This window comes from Myxine glutinosa, chromosome 2 (genome assembly GCF_964187855.1).
Source record: "Myxine glutinosa chromosome 2, kmMyxGlut1.1, whole genome shotgun sequence".
In the NCBI taxonomy this organism is placed as follows: domain Eukaryota; kingdom Metazoa; phylum Chordata; class Myxini; order Myxiniformes; family Myxinidae; genus Myxine; species Myxine glutinosa.
In genome coordinates, this window is record NC_136262.1 from 24,316,614 (window position 1) to 24,333,580 (window position 16,967).

A 16,967-nucleotide genomic window follows, 5' to 3' on the forward strand; every position below is an offset into this window, starting at 1 on the left:
TCCCCATTCGTGTACGTGAGTTTGTTCTGTTTGTTTTGTCCCTGGGAATAAATTAAGACTGCATAGGATAAGCTAGTAATTTTCACTGTGTCACCTGCTTTTTCAATGTTCCCTGTACATAACCGTGACTGCTCCTTTTGCTTGTGTGTGTAAATAATAAATCCCGTTACTCTTCTGTACGTCTTCTTCTTCCTCTTTACATTCGGTCGCTTTAGAGTTTTCCATATTGAATATCTGTGGCGCGATACGGCCAACGTTCGGGTGAATCGGGTGAATCGGGGAAACTGTTAGGTCGCGGTGCCATCCGCTCGGCAAACATAACATCCTTAACCGCGTACCGTAACAATATATATGGGTATATATATATATATATATATGTGTATGTATATATATATATATATATATATATATATATATATATATATATATATATATATATATATATATATATATATATATATATATATATGGGTATATATATATATATATGGGTATATATATATATATATGGGTATATATATATATATATGGGTATATATATATATATATGGGTATATATATATATATATGGGTATATATATATATATATGGGTATATATATATATATATGGGTATATATATATATATATATGGGTATATATATATATATATGGGTATATATATATATATATGGGTATATATATATATATGGGTATATATATATATATATGGGTATATATATATATATGGGTATATATATATATGGGTATAGATATATATATATATGGGTATATATATATATGGGTATATATATATATATGGGTATATATATATGGGTATATATGGGTATATATATATATATATGGGTATACCGTAACAATATATATGGGTATATATATATATGGGTATATATATATATGGGTATATATATATATATGGGTATATATATATGGGTATATATATATATGGGTATATATATGGGTATATATATATATATGGGTATATATATATATATGGGTATATATATGGGTATATTTATGGGTATATATATATTTATGGGTATATATATATATATGGGTATATATATATATATATGGGTATATATATATATGGGTATATATGATCCACCTTTAGAGGCCATTTTTCCCCACAGAGCAGGGGTTGGCCTTTTTTGGGCACCGTGGTCCCTTTTTTGAAGCAATGTTTTATGGCCGGATTCCCTTCCTGCCACCAACCCTGTTCGTCGCCTCTTGCAACACACAGGGAATTACCAGCAAGCTGGTACTCAACTTGCCGACCTCGGAAGGATGACAGGCTGAGTCAACCCCCCTGGTATTAATTCAGCGATCGATCGGGATTTGAACCCAGATTCCTTGGATCTCAAGCCGGCACCCTAACCGCGAAGCCAACACCAGGCTTATATATGGGTATATATATATGGGTAGATATATATATATATATGGGTATATATATGGGTATACATATGGGTATACATATATATATATACATATATATATATATATATATATATATATATATATAGGTATATATGGGTATATATATGGGTATATATATGCGTATATATATGGGTATATATATGCGTATATATATATATGGATATATATATGGGTATATATGGGTATATATATATATATATATGGGTATATATATATATATATATATATATATATATATATATATATATATATATATATATATATATATATATATATATAATTAAATATGTGTACCCTTATAAGGACCTTCAACGAGGAAGGAGAAGAGACCATGAGGAGACCAACGTAAGAGGAGACCATGAGGTCCATCAAAGTCTGCGCTAGTATTGCCAGCTTAGTCTTGTTTGGTGCCCTATTCTTTCAAATGCTGAGTGTCAAGCAAGGAAGCAGCACGTACTATTTCTAGTCTTTGCTTTGACTCGCCAGTCAGGGCAGACGCTCTAACCATTACATCACCAAGTATGGCCTATCACATCATAAATATGAAACATTTCAGGTCAATATTTCTGAAATGTGTATGTTATTAAACAATGACATAAAAAATAACTGCACTTTAAAAGTTTTACACTTTAACTGTTTTCGAATAAAATCAATAAATTTACTTGATTATTATTTGAAGTTATTGCTTGTTAAGGGCCTGCTCGGTCAGCAAAAGTAGTCAAAGTGTACAACTGAAAGGAGACAAAATGAATGCAGAAAGAAGGAATGGATATTTTACAAATTATCAAACAATATCCAATCACTGCCATGGACACAAAATGAGAAGGACATTCCTGCTGCCATTGCATATTACATCCATTTACTTACTTGTGTTTTGTTGTAAATGTCAGATCATAAACAAACCTTGTCTTTGTATAATAAACAACCACGAAACCTGGGGGCCATCATCGGAGGGACCTCATCGAAAAGAAACAAGAAAATGGCAGATTTAAAAAAATTGACCGAAATGATGGATGATTAGCCAGAAGTTCGAGATTCAAAGGAAAACTACATATAGAAAATTAAAATCACTCGAAAAATGGATTTAACCAAAAACTAATCATGGCAGAATTGCCCCTTGGTTTGAATGATGGCGGAGAAACAGATGATCCAGCAGAAAATCTGCAAAGGAAAAAGAAATCGAGAAAAAGCAAAGATTTCAATGAAGGGATATAAACAAGAACTGCAGAAAGACAAAGCAAGTGATGAGAATTACAATTAGGCAAATTCCATGAGATGCAGGTAACGATTGGTATAATCACCAACATCGATATATATGTACCTTCAGTGCTGCTGAAGGTATTGCATATAGTTCATGGCAAAACCAACGGTGGTTTATCATTGCTTTCCGAGAAGAAATTTGAAATTTGTTTATGGTGCCAGTGCATAGCTCATCTATTCTTTACGGAGGACACTGTGGAATCTTTATCTTTACCGTCCACCAACGATTAGTGCTGGCAGATAGGTTGTCCGGCTTAACGTCCATCCAATCACTGTGCGTGGGCGCATCGCTCTATTTACAGGACATTTGCAGACACTTAAACGCTTCAATGCATCTCACTGCATGAAAAACACCAGGGTCACAACTTCTGCCTGGGTCTTGAGTTAAACTCGTGGAAGATACCTTGAGGGCGGATGCGCTTCCCAGGTAACGCAGCATTGGGCCCATGCTGGGGCAACATTTAAAAAAAAAAGGTTGCCGACGTATTTTTATCCCGATGAGCCAACGTTGCTTTCACGTTGGAAGGGAGTGCTGGCACACGTTGGGCCAATGGTGGGTCGACGTTGGAAGGTAGTGCTGGCCTACGTTGGGCCAATGGTGGGTTGACTTTGGAAGGTAGTGCTGGCCCACGTTGGGCCAATGGTGGGTCGACGTTGGAAGGTAGTGCTGGCCCACGTTGGGCCAATGGTGTGTCGACTTTGGAAGGGAGTGCTGGCCAACGTTGGGCCAATGGTGGGTCGACGTTGGAAGGTAGTGCTGGCCTACGTTGGGCCAATGGTGTGTCGACTTTGGAAGGGAGTGCTGGCCAACGTTGGGCCAACGTTGGTTTGACGTTGAAAGGGAGTGCTGGCCCACGTATTGCCAATGGTCGGTCGAATTTGGAAGGGAGTGCTAGCCCACGTTCGGCCAACGTTGGTTCGACGTTGGAAGGGAGTGATGGCCCAACGTTGGGCCAATGGTGGGTCGACATTGGAAGGGAGAGCTGGCCCACGTTGGGCCAATGGTGGGTCGAATTTGGAAGGGAGTGCTGGCCCACGTATTGCCAATGGTCGGTCGAATTTGGAAGGGAGTGCTGGCCCACATTGGGCCAATGGTGGGTCGACTTTGGAAGGGAGTGCTGGCCCACGTATTGCCAATGGTCGGTCGAATTTGGAAGGGAGTGATGGCCCAACGTTGGGCCAATGGTCGGTCGACTTTGGAAGGGAGTGCTGGCCCACGTTGGGCCAATGGTGGGTCGACGTTGGAAGGGAGTGCTGGCCCACGTTGGGCCAATGGTGGGTCGACTTTGGAAGGGAGTGCTGGCCCACGTTGGGCCAATGGTGGGTCGAATTTGGAAGGGAGTGCTGGCCCACGTTGGGCAATGGTGGGTCGAATTTGGAAGGGAGTGCTGGCCCACGTATTGCCAATGGTTGGTCGAATTTGGAAGGGAGTGCTGGCCCACATTGGGCCAATGGTGGGTCGACTTTGGAAGGGAGTGCTGGCCCACGTATTGCCAATGGTCGGTCGACTTTGGAAGGGAGTGCTGGCCCACGTATTGCCAATGGTCGGTCGACTTTGGAAGGGAGTGCTGGCCCACGTATTGCCAATGGTCGGTCGACTTTGGAAGGGAGTGCTGGCCCACGTATTGCCAATGGTCGGTCGACTTTGGAAGGGAGTGCTGGCCCACGTATTGCCAATGGTCGGCCGAATTTGGAAGGGAGTGCTGGCCCACATTGGGCCAATGGTGGGTCGACTTTGGAAGGGAGTGCTGGCCCACGTTGGGCCAATGGTTGGTCGAATTTGGAAGGGAGTGCTGGCCCACGTATTGCCAATGGTCGGTCGAATTTGGAAGGGAGTGCTGGCCAATATTGGACCAATGGTGGGTCGACTTTGGAAGGGAGTGCTGGCCAGCGTTGGGCCAACGTTGGTTTGACGTTGGAAGGGAGTGCTGGCCCACTTTGGGCCAATGGTCGGTCGACTTTGGAAGGGAGTATTGGCCAATGTTGGCAAGACGCGAGATAGACGATGATCAGACGTTGGAAATAAGTGTTGGCCCAATGTTGGGCCAACGTTGTTGTGTTGGCTGGGTTTACCTCTAGACTGTCTAGGACTCTAGGCTATCCCACAATGCCCAACGGTTGGAATGTGTTGTGGTTGATTATTTATTTAATTTTACGAATCCTTGTGCCTCATTAAAAAGACGGAAAGTCCTTTTGAGTGAACAAAGACAAATGTTATTTCCTACTTGAGTGAAGATATTCGAACAGCACGATGAGCCCTCATCTCAAACCCGTGTGCAATACCAACCCAACGTTCCACACACAATGTTCCCCCCACAGTACCCCCTACCCTGAAACCCAAATGCAGATATTTTTTGATAACATTTCCCAATCTTCCAGAAACGGAAAACATTTTTCGAGCAGGTTCCTCCGAGTCCCTGGGCTGTCCGACGCTGGATGCTCATTTCGTTTCTCGGCGATATCGCGCCATCATGCCCCTGGGGACGAGCGACGTTGTCCTGCTTACAAATGGCGGCCATGTCACATGGCGGGGCCGGCAATCGTTTTTCACAAGAAGCGTGCGGCATTTTTCACATAATATACAGAGCTAGCACAGAGATGCTTTGCTATATTGTACTCGCATTCGCAAAGGCAGGCAAGTTCGAATTTTCAATCTGGAAGAATTTCTTGTCCAAACGCAGCCCTTATTAACATGTTAAACGTGCAATTAAATTGCAAGGAAAGCTCTCATTCTGTCGAGCTATTTTATTCCGAAATCACCTTTTGACCTGAACAAACAGAAAGTGTCTATTCTCTGAATATTAACAAAGCTTGGCCTATGAATAATATTTCTGCCAAAAAAAACGAGAAAAGGGAAGCACAGCTTATATAATGACTCATTATTTAAATAAATGTAACTGTTTTGGCACCTTTTATTGACTGATTGAAGAATGAAGCTCAGAGTATGAATATCAACTGGATTTTGTTGGGTTAACTTATACATTGATATCGCTACGGTGTAAAAAAAAAAAAAAATGGAACAAATCATGATGAGACCCCTGTAGTTGCGTAAAAACGAAATATTAAGTTATGATGCGAAGGGCCTATAGTCAGGGCCCTTAGGGATATTTTGGGGCCGTTTGGTTCAAATTCTTCCAAAAGCACCAAATTTGGCCCAGATGTTGCCCATGCCATACTCTTTCGATTTTTGACGGGCGCCCCCCCCACCGGGGGCCCGATATTGGCGAAATACTAAATGGCCGCCACCCGGATTAGAGGAAAATGAGTTAAATAACCAAAAGGGTTGGAATCATGTATGATACCACTTTTCAGGGGTTTTCGAGGTCGAGGAATCCAATTATGATGTTATTTTGATGATTCGAGGTCAAGGTCAACCCTCAAGGTCATCTTAAAGGTCATTTTTGAGTCAAACATGTCGGTTTTTGAGTTTATTGTCAAGATTTACGCGAGGTTCACCATTTTATGTTTCTGGGTTGGGTAATCGAACTCTGACCTTATTTTTGACAATTAGAGGAAATATTTACATGTCTATTTCCTAATTTTCAGGCATATGCAGTTCATCAGTCTAATTACAAAGGTACGGCTTTTGATGTTTTATGAACTGTATGCCATATCCTTGTGTTGAATTTTTGTGCGATCATGATCCGGGTTCATGTATACATGATTGTATACATGTCATAAATATGACGTCATAGGTCATGTGACCTGGCGGCCATATTGGATTTTATGAAAACCTTAAAAATGGATCCCTGCCTTCATTTTTCGATCGATTCATCTTGAACTTTGACCACTTATAGTATGCCATGTGATTGGATGCATATCCTAATTATGACGTCATAGGTCAGGTGACATGGCGGGATGGACCGGTATGGTCCCCGGATCATACCGCCCTTGGCGCCCGTCAAAAATCGAAAGAGTATGGCATGGGCAACATCTGCGCCAAATTTGATGCTTTTGGAAGAATTTGAACCAAAATATCCCTAAGGGCCCTGACTACTAATACATTTCTTCATAATGCTGTTTTGGCCTCACGATGGACGAATCTCACAAACTAAAATCTGCAAGCCTTGGTAGTTGTTGTGTATGCAGACTGTGGCGGCTGATTAAATCGTTTCTGGGTTGTTAGGGTTAGATCCTAACCTGCACGGTTAGATCTTAACCCTATTGATTTGAAATTTGAATAAGATTTTCAGATCAGCTAACTGAATTCAACCACCAACTATTTTTGAGATCAACATCGGTCACATGGTCAACATAGGCCAAATGTCAACCACTTTTCACAAATTTTCTAGAATTCTCAATTTTCATCTGATTGACTTGAAATTTGAATAGAATTTTCATATCAGCGAACTGAATTCAATCACCAACTATTGTTAAGGTCAACATAGGCCAAAGGTCAACAATTTCCAATTTCTAAAAGCCTCAATTTTCATCTGGTTGACTTGAAAACTGGATAGGATTTGCATATCAGCGAACTGAAACCAACCACCAATTATTTTTAAGGTCAATATAGGCCAAAAGGTTAACACAGGCCAAATTTCTAAAATTGTCAATTTTCATCCGATTAACTTAAACTTTGAAGACGATTTGCATATCAGGTCACTGAATTCAACCACTAATTATTTTTGAGGTCAAAAGGATGCTCTACTGATAGACAGGTCCATGCCAGGCAGAAATGGCGCCGTTTTCCAGTCAAGGTTTTCTCAGTGGATTTATATACTTTTGATCATACTCTGTCGAATAAGCTTGTGGGCCACCCTGAAATTTGCCTCAAATCCAAGATGGCGGCCAAAAATCCAAAATGGCCACCAGAATAGCTAAAATAGTATTTCTGAGAGTTGCTTTTACCCATAGATGATTTTTTTTCAACTGATTGTGGCCTATTATGATAAAGAAAGATAACTCAGTCATAACTCAGCCATAAAAATTAACAATCGGTACTTTATTAACAAAATGGCCGCCGGGCAACTTCCGTATTACGGAAACTGCTATAACTTCAGTTCCGAGTGTGATATGATTATAATTTTGGTGTCCAGTCATATGTTTTTGGGGTCAAGGAATCCATATTTGTACTTTTTATTTCAGTGAAATATATATTACAATACATTTTGATTCAATTTCTTGGTTTCCATTTCAGATTCCTTGAATCCGGATGCAAAGAAATGATTCCATGAATGCGGACGCAAAGAAATGATTCCATGAATCCTGGCTTAGCAGATACAGTGAATCCTCATAAAATTACTACATAAAGACAAAACTTTTTTGGCACAGGAGAAAAGGGTTGCACAATGGCATCCACGCCGATTTTGAGTTTAGCAAGGGGCGACAAACCGTTGTGCTGCCTCTGTAATGAAACTATTAAGGACGTTGAGTCAGCTTATAATATGACTGAGGAGGGATTGCAGTCTATTCAAGAATTAGCGGGAAGATGGGTTAAAGTTGACAAGAGTCTGTGTACTCAGGCACCATATGCTGAATTTCAATCAGCCGCTGTGAGACTATCTAGTGCAGGCCATGATGTCAAGATTCATGAGAACTGTAGAATCACATTTCGGAACAGAATTGCCCGAAAGGAAGCCCAGTCTCGCAAACTTCCCGTTTCCAGTTCAGAGAATATTCATGAGTCGAATGAACCAGTTGCTGCTCCCGCGTATAGGATACGCAGGGGGTCACTTGAGAAAAAGCAAATCTGTTTCGTGTGCAACGTGGATACGAAAGATGACAGTAAACCGTACAATAGTGGTGGTCTTGGTAGATGCTCCGAGAAGAATGCTGTCAGTAAAGTAGAACGTTCAAAGGACATGAAAATCAAAGATGAAGGAGATAAGTTCCATGATGCAGCGAAGCGACTCGATGTTATTCTGAGTGGAGCATCATATGACATGTTTGCAGTTGATGTGTACTATCATAAAAGTTGTTATGACAATTTTACCTATGCATATGATAGAAAGTTGCTGTCAGCGGATGCAGCAGAGAAGGATAGATTAGCTACCGAGGTTATGGACAGCTTTTTCAAACTGTTTCACCGCATGGTAGTCAAGGATCAAAAGGCGTATTTCCTGAGAGAATTGATTGAGGACATAAAGGAGATCAGTGAAGACAATGAACTTGAGGACCCTCCGATTTCAAAAACCTGCATGTTGAAAAAACGACTGACTGAGAAATTTGGTGACGCCATCGACTTCCACTTGTTTGGGAACCGGCTAGTTGTCCATTCCACTGCGGTCAATCCGATATCGTATTCTGCGGCTACAATTGAAGGAAATGGTCTACGTGAATCTGATTTGACAATAGCATTTTCAAAGCTGATTCGTCGTAAACTTTCACAGAGGTATGATATCAAATGGCCCCTTGAACCAGATGAGCTGTTTGATCTACTCGATAGTCACAGACCTCTTCACTGTATCTTCAATGCCATTTCTTGGTCAATCAATCCCAGGAGATCTACAAACGCATTTGGGTATGCTACGGCTACAAGCAACGCTGAAGCGGAGAAAATTTCAGCTATAACTCAGAGCTGGGAAAAAATGGTCAAAGGTGAGCGATCACCATTAGGAACTGCTTTGAGTTTGACCATACATAGAATCACTGGTAGCAAAGAGGCAACTACTCTCTTGAATCGATGTGGCGTTGGAATACCATACACAGATGTCCGTGACTTGAACAATAATTGGGCAAAGTCCATCAGCATGGAGCACAAGAAGATGCTACCTCCAGGTTTCGTCAAGGGTCGAAGTGTACATATAACATTTGATAACTCAGATGGTAAACAGCAGACGCTGACGGGAGCCCAAACTACTCATCACACAACTGGTACAATATTCCAGGCTGTACATGCTGATGATACCGCCGCTGGCAACACTTCAAAACTTAAACAGTCCAATATCATTGAGCAAGAGGAGCCTGACTATGGAGCATCCAAAATCCCTAAGAAAAGAGCACCCCCTCCATCCTTTCCCGACTTCAATGATGACTACAGAGATTCACAAGTGTTACACGATGCTCTGGAACGGAATATTGCTTGGGTTCTCGTTGGTACTGTTGGTGACGACTGCCTAGAAGAATACTTTCCTGAGATTGATAAAGACGTGCTGGGACCTGTAGGTTCTTGGACTTCATTCATGAAAACTGTGACTGATTGCTCCACTACAAAGTGCAAGTTGGAGTATCTTCCTGTCGTTCCATTGCCCCCGGGAGACAATGTGATTAAATGGTACATGGACATGATAGTACAGATTGCTGAAGATCTTGAACTGGACTATATTTTTGCACATGCAGATGAGGCAATCAACAGCAAAATGTTGATCATTTCATGGCTATATCAGCATCAGGAGAGGTATGACAAAATAATACCACTCATGGGAGGATTCCATACCATTCTGGTGAACCTCAAGATTCTCTTCAAGAAGTATGGATGTCTTGGTTTGAAGGACTGGTGGGTAGATGCCGGAGCTATTGCCGATGGTTCTGTTGCTCAAGCATTTGAAGGACGTCACTACGCAAGAAGCATTCGTCTACACAAACAGTCATTTGAGGCCCTACTGAGGCACAGGATGAAATCACAAGATGTTGCTTCCATATTGGACGAGTATACGAGAGAAGTGGTCGCCAACCTCAGGTTCAATCCAAATAAGACAAGTCTTGAATCAGTTCTGCAGTTACCTATTTTCAAGGACATCTGTACCTCACTGATGCAATCAGCAGGAACTCAGGCCAAAATGATAGCAGAATATCTTAAGGACGTATCAGCAATGTTGTGCCTCATAGCAGCTGTAAGGGAGAAGAGCATTGAAACACACCTGGCAGCAGAGAGAACGCTTCTTCCAAAGTGCTTTGCTTTCGGGCACATCAACTATGCTAGGTACCTGACATTCCAACACGTCAATCTCCAAAATCTGAAGGTGAATCACAAAGATGCCTGGGATGATCTGTTGCAAAATGGATTCGGAGGGTCGATGACTGGCGAGCCCTTTTCTACGATCCATGGGGACTTGATCACTGAGACCACAATCAACAGAGAGGTTAAAGTCCGGGGTGGTCCAATGCAAGGCGGTTACAGTACCAGCAAGCAGACAACAGATGCGTTCATAAAAACGAGTCACTTAATGGCAAAGCTCAGAGGAAGATTGAAGGAAAGGTTGCATATCCTGACCTCTTCAACTCACAAGGAAACAACAATAGGGGCACGGAGGCAGCATGACAACATGGTTCGCAACCTAGTCATCCAATTGGATAAGTACTTTGACCCTTTTCTGATTGGTTCTGCGCGTCACATGAAAACTGGAGTGGAAATTAACCAAGGTATTGTCAGTGGATTGTTGTCATCAACCGAAGCAGGAGAGAAACAATTCCAAGACTTTGTTAACCTTAGACTCAAGGCTACTGGAGAAGGCAGAATGAACATTTTTGACAGGATTGTGAATCTCAAGATCAAAACGGGCATGGAGAAGGTCAAGAAAAATCCAAAGGCAGTGAACGTTCTCAAGGAGGATCGACAAGCATTTGGTGTGTTGGTAGGAAAGGCAACTACCCCTGAAGAGGCACATTCACACCCCCTGACAACTATTCCACTTGCCCTTGCCACACCAGAACGAGACATTCGACAAGGTTCTAAAGCAGCGCTGAGGAACTACCTTATTGAGGAATCTTCATCAACTACAGAGGAACCGCCAAATAGAAGCAACTGGCTGATTGACGGAATGGCAGCTGTAAAGTCAATCCCGGCTCAACAGACTTGGGGAGAATACACTGATGCCCTATTGAAATTCTGCATGCCACCAAGCCAGTTAAACCCAAAACAGCTTGGGATCATATTTGATTCCTACTGTACGTCCACTACAAAGGAGTTAACCCAACGACGCCGAGGGATCTCTGGTAGAAGAACCCACATCACAAGCCCCGAGCAGAGTATGCCCAGAGGCAAAGATTGGGACGCATTTCTGCATAATGCTGAAAACAAGACTGAGCTGATTAAATTTATGGTCACTTACTTCAAAAGTGATTCAGTCAGATCGAAACTCAGAATTCCACTCACCGTGACAGAGGAACAGAATACATGGTTGATCACGCAAACTAAGTTTGAACAACTTGAATCCTGCAACCATCATGAGGCTGGCACCAGGCTTGTTCTTCATGCAAGCAAGTGCGAAGGTCCGGTTGTGATTAAGGCTTCAGATACAGATGTACTGATCCTCTTGAGCTATGCCTATTCTGTCTGCAAACCACCACAAGACTGGTTCATGAAGATTGACCATCGGTACGTCAGTGTCAAGAAACTAACGACTCATTTTGGAGATGAAGTGTGTCAAACTCTCCCAGCATATCATAGCATTACTGGATGTGACACGACATCATTCCCATTTCGCATCGGCAAAATCAAGCCATTGAAGAAGATGTTGAAACAAGAGAAATCCCATCTACTCTCTCAGCTGGGCAGATCAAATCAATCTTTTCAAGATGCTACCAGTGCTAAATGCTTCTTCAGAACCTGCATGTATTCTGGAAGTGAACAAGAAAGCTTTGTTGAAACAAGGATCCGAACGTACAACACTCAAAAGGTGAAATCTAGTTCCAGCATCCTTCCAGACGAGAGTAGCACCAATGAACACCTCAAGAGGAGTGACCTTCAGGCATGGGTGTGGTACCAGTGTCTCAAGCAAAACATTGAGTATCCTTCTATCACTGACAGAGGATGGGAAAATACAGATGATGGTATCAGGCCAATATGGTTTACCTGCCCGCAACTCCCTCCAAGCCTCTCCAAGAAAAAGAGCAAGAAAAGACAAATTCAAAGTAAGTATACTAAAAATATATCATTACTTTGATCATTGCTTTTCGTTCCTGTCATAAAGTTCCTCCAATGTATTCCCACTGGCAGTGCATTCATCCAGATTAAATATGTGTAACCTTCCACTTACAGGTCTCGCGGAGTATGATGCAGATTTAGAAGATGCAGTAGAAGAGAGAAGCCAGCCTTCAAGGAAGAAGAGACACAGGAATACAAGCAGAAAACATGTACAAGACAGTGAAGTTCACTGTAGAGAAAGAGAAAAGCAAGGTAGATAAGTCCAAAATGCAATCGTAATTTTGTTATTTTTATATGATTTACTGTTTTGAATCCCGACTATATCCATTCACATTTTTTATAGGTATCGGTGGGGCAGAAGAAAGAGCAGAAGAATCTGAAGTTGATGAAGAGTACCAAGGAGATGGGGAAAATTCGGAGAGCACCATGGAACAACTTTCTTCGGATACCTGTGGACTTTATTCAGACTTTCAGAGTGAAGAGAGTGATCTTGATCTTGATCTTAGTAACTGAGGATTATGTGCCTTTTGAACAACATATTTTTCCCAAAGCATAACCAAAGCCGGGGATCATATTGAATGGGAATTCAGATACATTTTATAAACCTGTGTAGTTTGGTAGACGAAGCAAAACTGACTAGGAGCCGTTCAGCGGCAGCCATCTTGGATTTATTGTTCATCCATGATTTAGGGGATGATCTATTGAGCTAGTGTCATGATAAACCAACTAAATGGATAACCAGACTTTGGAAACCAAGAAATTGAATCAAAATGTATTGTAATATATATTATGGAGCACAAGACATGACTGAATCTGCCACATCGGTGGCCAGTATTGGCAGCCATCTTAGATTTCTTTATGAACCAATGATTTCACTGAAATAAAAAGTACAAATATGGATTCCTTGACCCCAAAAACATATGACTGGACACCAAAATTATAATCATATCACACTCGGAACTGAAGTTATAGCAGTTTCCGTAATACGGAAGTTGCCCGGCGGCCATTTTGTTAATAAAGTACCGATTGTTAATTTTTATGGCTGAGTTATGACTGAGTTATCTTTCTTTATCATAATAGGCCACAATCAGTTGAAAAAAAATCATCTATGGGTAAAAGCAACTCTCAGAAATACTATTTTAGCTATTCTGGTGGCCATTTTGGATTTTTGGCCGCCATCTTGGATTTGAGGCAAATTTCAGGGTGGCCCACAAGCTTATTCGACAGAGTATGATCAAAAGTATATAAATCCACTGAGAAAACCTTGACTGGAAAACGGCGCCATTTCTGCCTGGCATGGACCTGTCTATGAGTGCCATTCTACTTTGTTCTGTTTTGCCAAGTGTCGCTCTATGAGTGATTTTTCATAATTTTTATTTCATAAAATTTTTATGTTTATATTTATTTATTTATAAATTGATTTATAAATAAAATTTATTTACTTGTTTCTTTACTTCATTACAAAAAAACAAGGAAATAAATTTGCCTCATGTCCCTTGACGACGCTTGCCCTTCCTCCAGACATTATTTATATATTTTTTCAATAATCTTTATTTATTTATTTTTATTTTTATTCTATGTTTATTTATTTATAAATTGATTTATGAATAAAATGTATTTACTTGTTTCTTTGCTTCATTACACAGACATTTGTTTTTGTTTGTTTGCTTTTTCCTTCCAACCATAATGAAATGAAACATTCAACAAAAATGCCTACATTTTGAAGGTGTATTTCATGTTTCTTAATATTTACGACAAATTTATACAAAGGCAAAGATATATTTCTCTCCTTAAAGTTGAAAAACTCTTCTCGTAATTGTGTAAAAATGACGGGCTATACAGATGTGAATTTTTGATCATTTGTCTCTGAAGTTAAATTCAAAATGATGATGATAAATTAGACATTCATAGCTCTAAGCATTTGTTATAAACGCCGTAATTAAAAGGAGCAGATGCCAAAACATTGTTCTTTTGGTAACAACACATTCATTATTTTTAGGTGGCTGGTAGGAGAGTTTAGAGATATGCACACTCTCCTTCCTTCATTTATTTGCTTGTTTTGTCGAGCTGCATTTAATGGAAACTGCATTTCTGGTGTTTTGCAGACAGGATGAGGCATTAATGGTGTTTGGTGGACATCAAAGATCATACATTGTCTTTGACGAAAAATAGCTGTTTTTGATCGCCTCTTTTCTGGTCTTGCACCTACTGCTCTTTCCGTGCTTTGTCCCCCTAGGTTTCTGCAGGGCTCATATGGTCCACCATCAACCTCCTTCTGGTGAAACTACCTAAATCTAGGATCACTGCTCACCTCTACTCATTTGCTCCTCTTTTTCCCCACCTGTGGAACAAACTTCCACATTCTCTTCAATCTCATTCTTATTCCATCTAGGTCTTCTAGACACCTGATCACCACCATCTCAGATCATCCACAATCCAAAACCATGATCTTTTCTACCCATGTTAACCCCAATCCACAATACCCGATCCCTACTCCTTCCAAATTTCCAGTTTACCCACCTGAGAGTTTCTTTCTGTATCCATCTTGTCCACCACATGCATCCATCCTTTCCTCACCACACACATTGTTTGTCCATGTCTGCCTCCATCTTGGTCTTCAACTCTGCTGTGCTGTTGGTGTTTCCCCCCTATCTCTATTGTTCATTTTGGCCTATTGCATCCTGATCCTTTCAGTGTACTAGTACTAGCTATTCCACCAGCCTCGACTATGTATACAAAAAGGACCCTGAACAAGGTATAAATTCCTGCTTAAACTGCATGTAGCAAGTCTTGTGGTTCTTGGATATCCATTAATAGCATGTGACCCTGCTTGCTACCTCAGAGCATGGTTGTTGTCTGGACCGAAGCTGGTTGTTGTCTGAAGTGTTTGCACTATAAACAAACTCACATTTCTACATTATATGTGAATGTGAACTTCCCTCTTCAGCTACGTCGGCCAACCATGCTCCCTATTCATATTCTTTATTGTGGTCCACGTAAAAACATGGAAATTTTCCTTCCACTGGCAATTCAAAGACAAACACATTCAAAAACAAATAACGATCAATTCAATACAATCCAAAGAAAGGGATGGGGTGCATCCCACCCTTTCCACACTCGCATTTAAAATGTGAATTGAATTTGGTACAAAAGATAGTATGTCTGAAAGATTAAAACACAACAACTGTGAAGTGGGGGTCCTTTTTACCCACCTGAGATTTTACCCATGCCTACATTTTGAAGGTGTATTTCATGTTTCTTAATATTTACGACAAATTTATACAAAGGCAAAGATATACTTCTCTCCTTAAAGTTGAAAAACTCTTCTCGTAATTGTGTAAAAATGACGGGCTATACAGATGTATAGCTCAACTCAACAGATGTATAGCCCTCAACACGCGCGCTTCTCATATAAGGTACAAATTGACGGAAGATCTGTTCATATCACATGCTGGGCAATCTTCATGGGTCTTTCAAGTTTATTTCCCATTTTCTTTAGACCAATTACCAAATGCACAAATAAAATTGAAAGAATGAATACTTTTAACCAAGAACTCATAAAAAAGAATGAACATGCTAATATCGACATGAAACTTTTTAGGTTTCCTTAAAAAGTACAATCTTTGGTATGCTTTTTTTCGTGGCCAACACTTGGGAATTCCACCAACACTTTGGAATTTGGCCAACACTTGAAAATTCCACTAACACTTGGGAATTCCACCAACACTTGGGAAATTTGGCAAACACTTGGGAAATTTGGCCAACACTTGGGAATTCCACCAACACTTTGGAATTCCACCAACACTTGGGAATTCACCAACACTTGGGAATTCTACCAACACTTTGGAATTCTGCCAATTGGAAATTTGTCCAACACGGGAATTCCACCAACACTTGGCAAATTTGGCCAACACTTGGGAATTCACCAACACTTGGGAATTCCACCAACACTTTGGAATTCCACCAACACTTGGGAATTCCACCAACACTTGGGAATTCTGCCAACACTTTGGAATTCCACCAACACTTGGGAATTCCACCAACACTTGGGAATTCTGCCAACACTTTGGAATTCCACCAACACTTGGGAATTTGGCCAATACAGGAATTCCACCAACACTTGGGAATTCCACCAACACTTGGGAATTCTGCCAACACTTTGGAATTCCACCAACACTTGGGAATTCCACCAACACTTTGGAATTCTGCCAACACTTTGGAATTCTGCCCACAATTGGAAATTTGGCCAATACAGGAATTCCACCAACACTTGGGAATTCCACCAACACTTGGGAATTCCACCAACACTTTAGAATTCCGGCAATTGGAAATTTGGCCAACGCAGGAATTCCACCAACACTTGGGAATTCCACCAACACTTTGGAATTCTGCCCACAATTGGAAATTTGGCCAACAATTGGAAATTTGGCCAACACAGGAATTCCACCAACACTTGGGAAATTTGG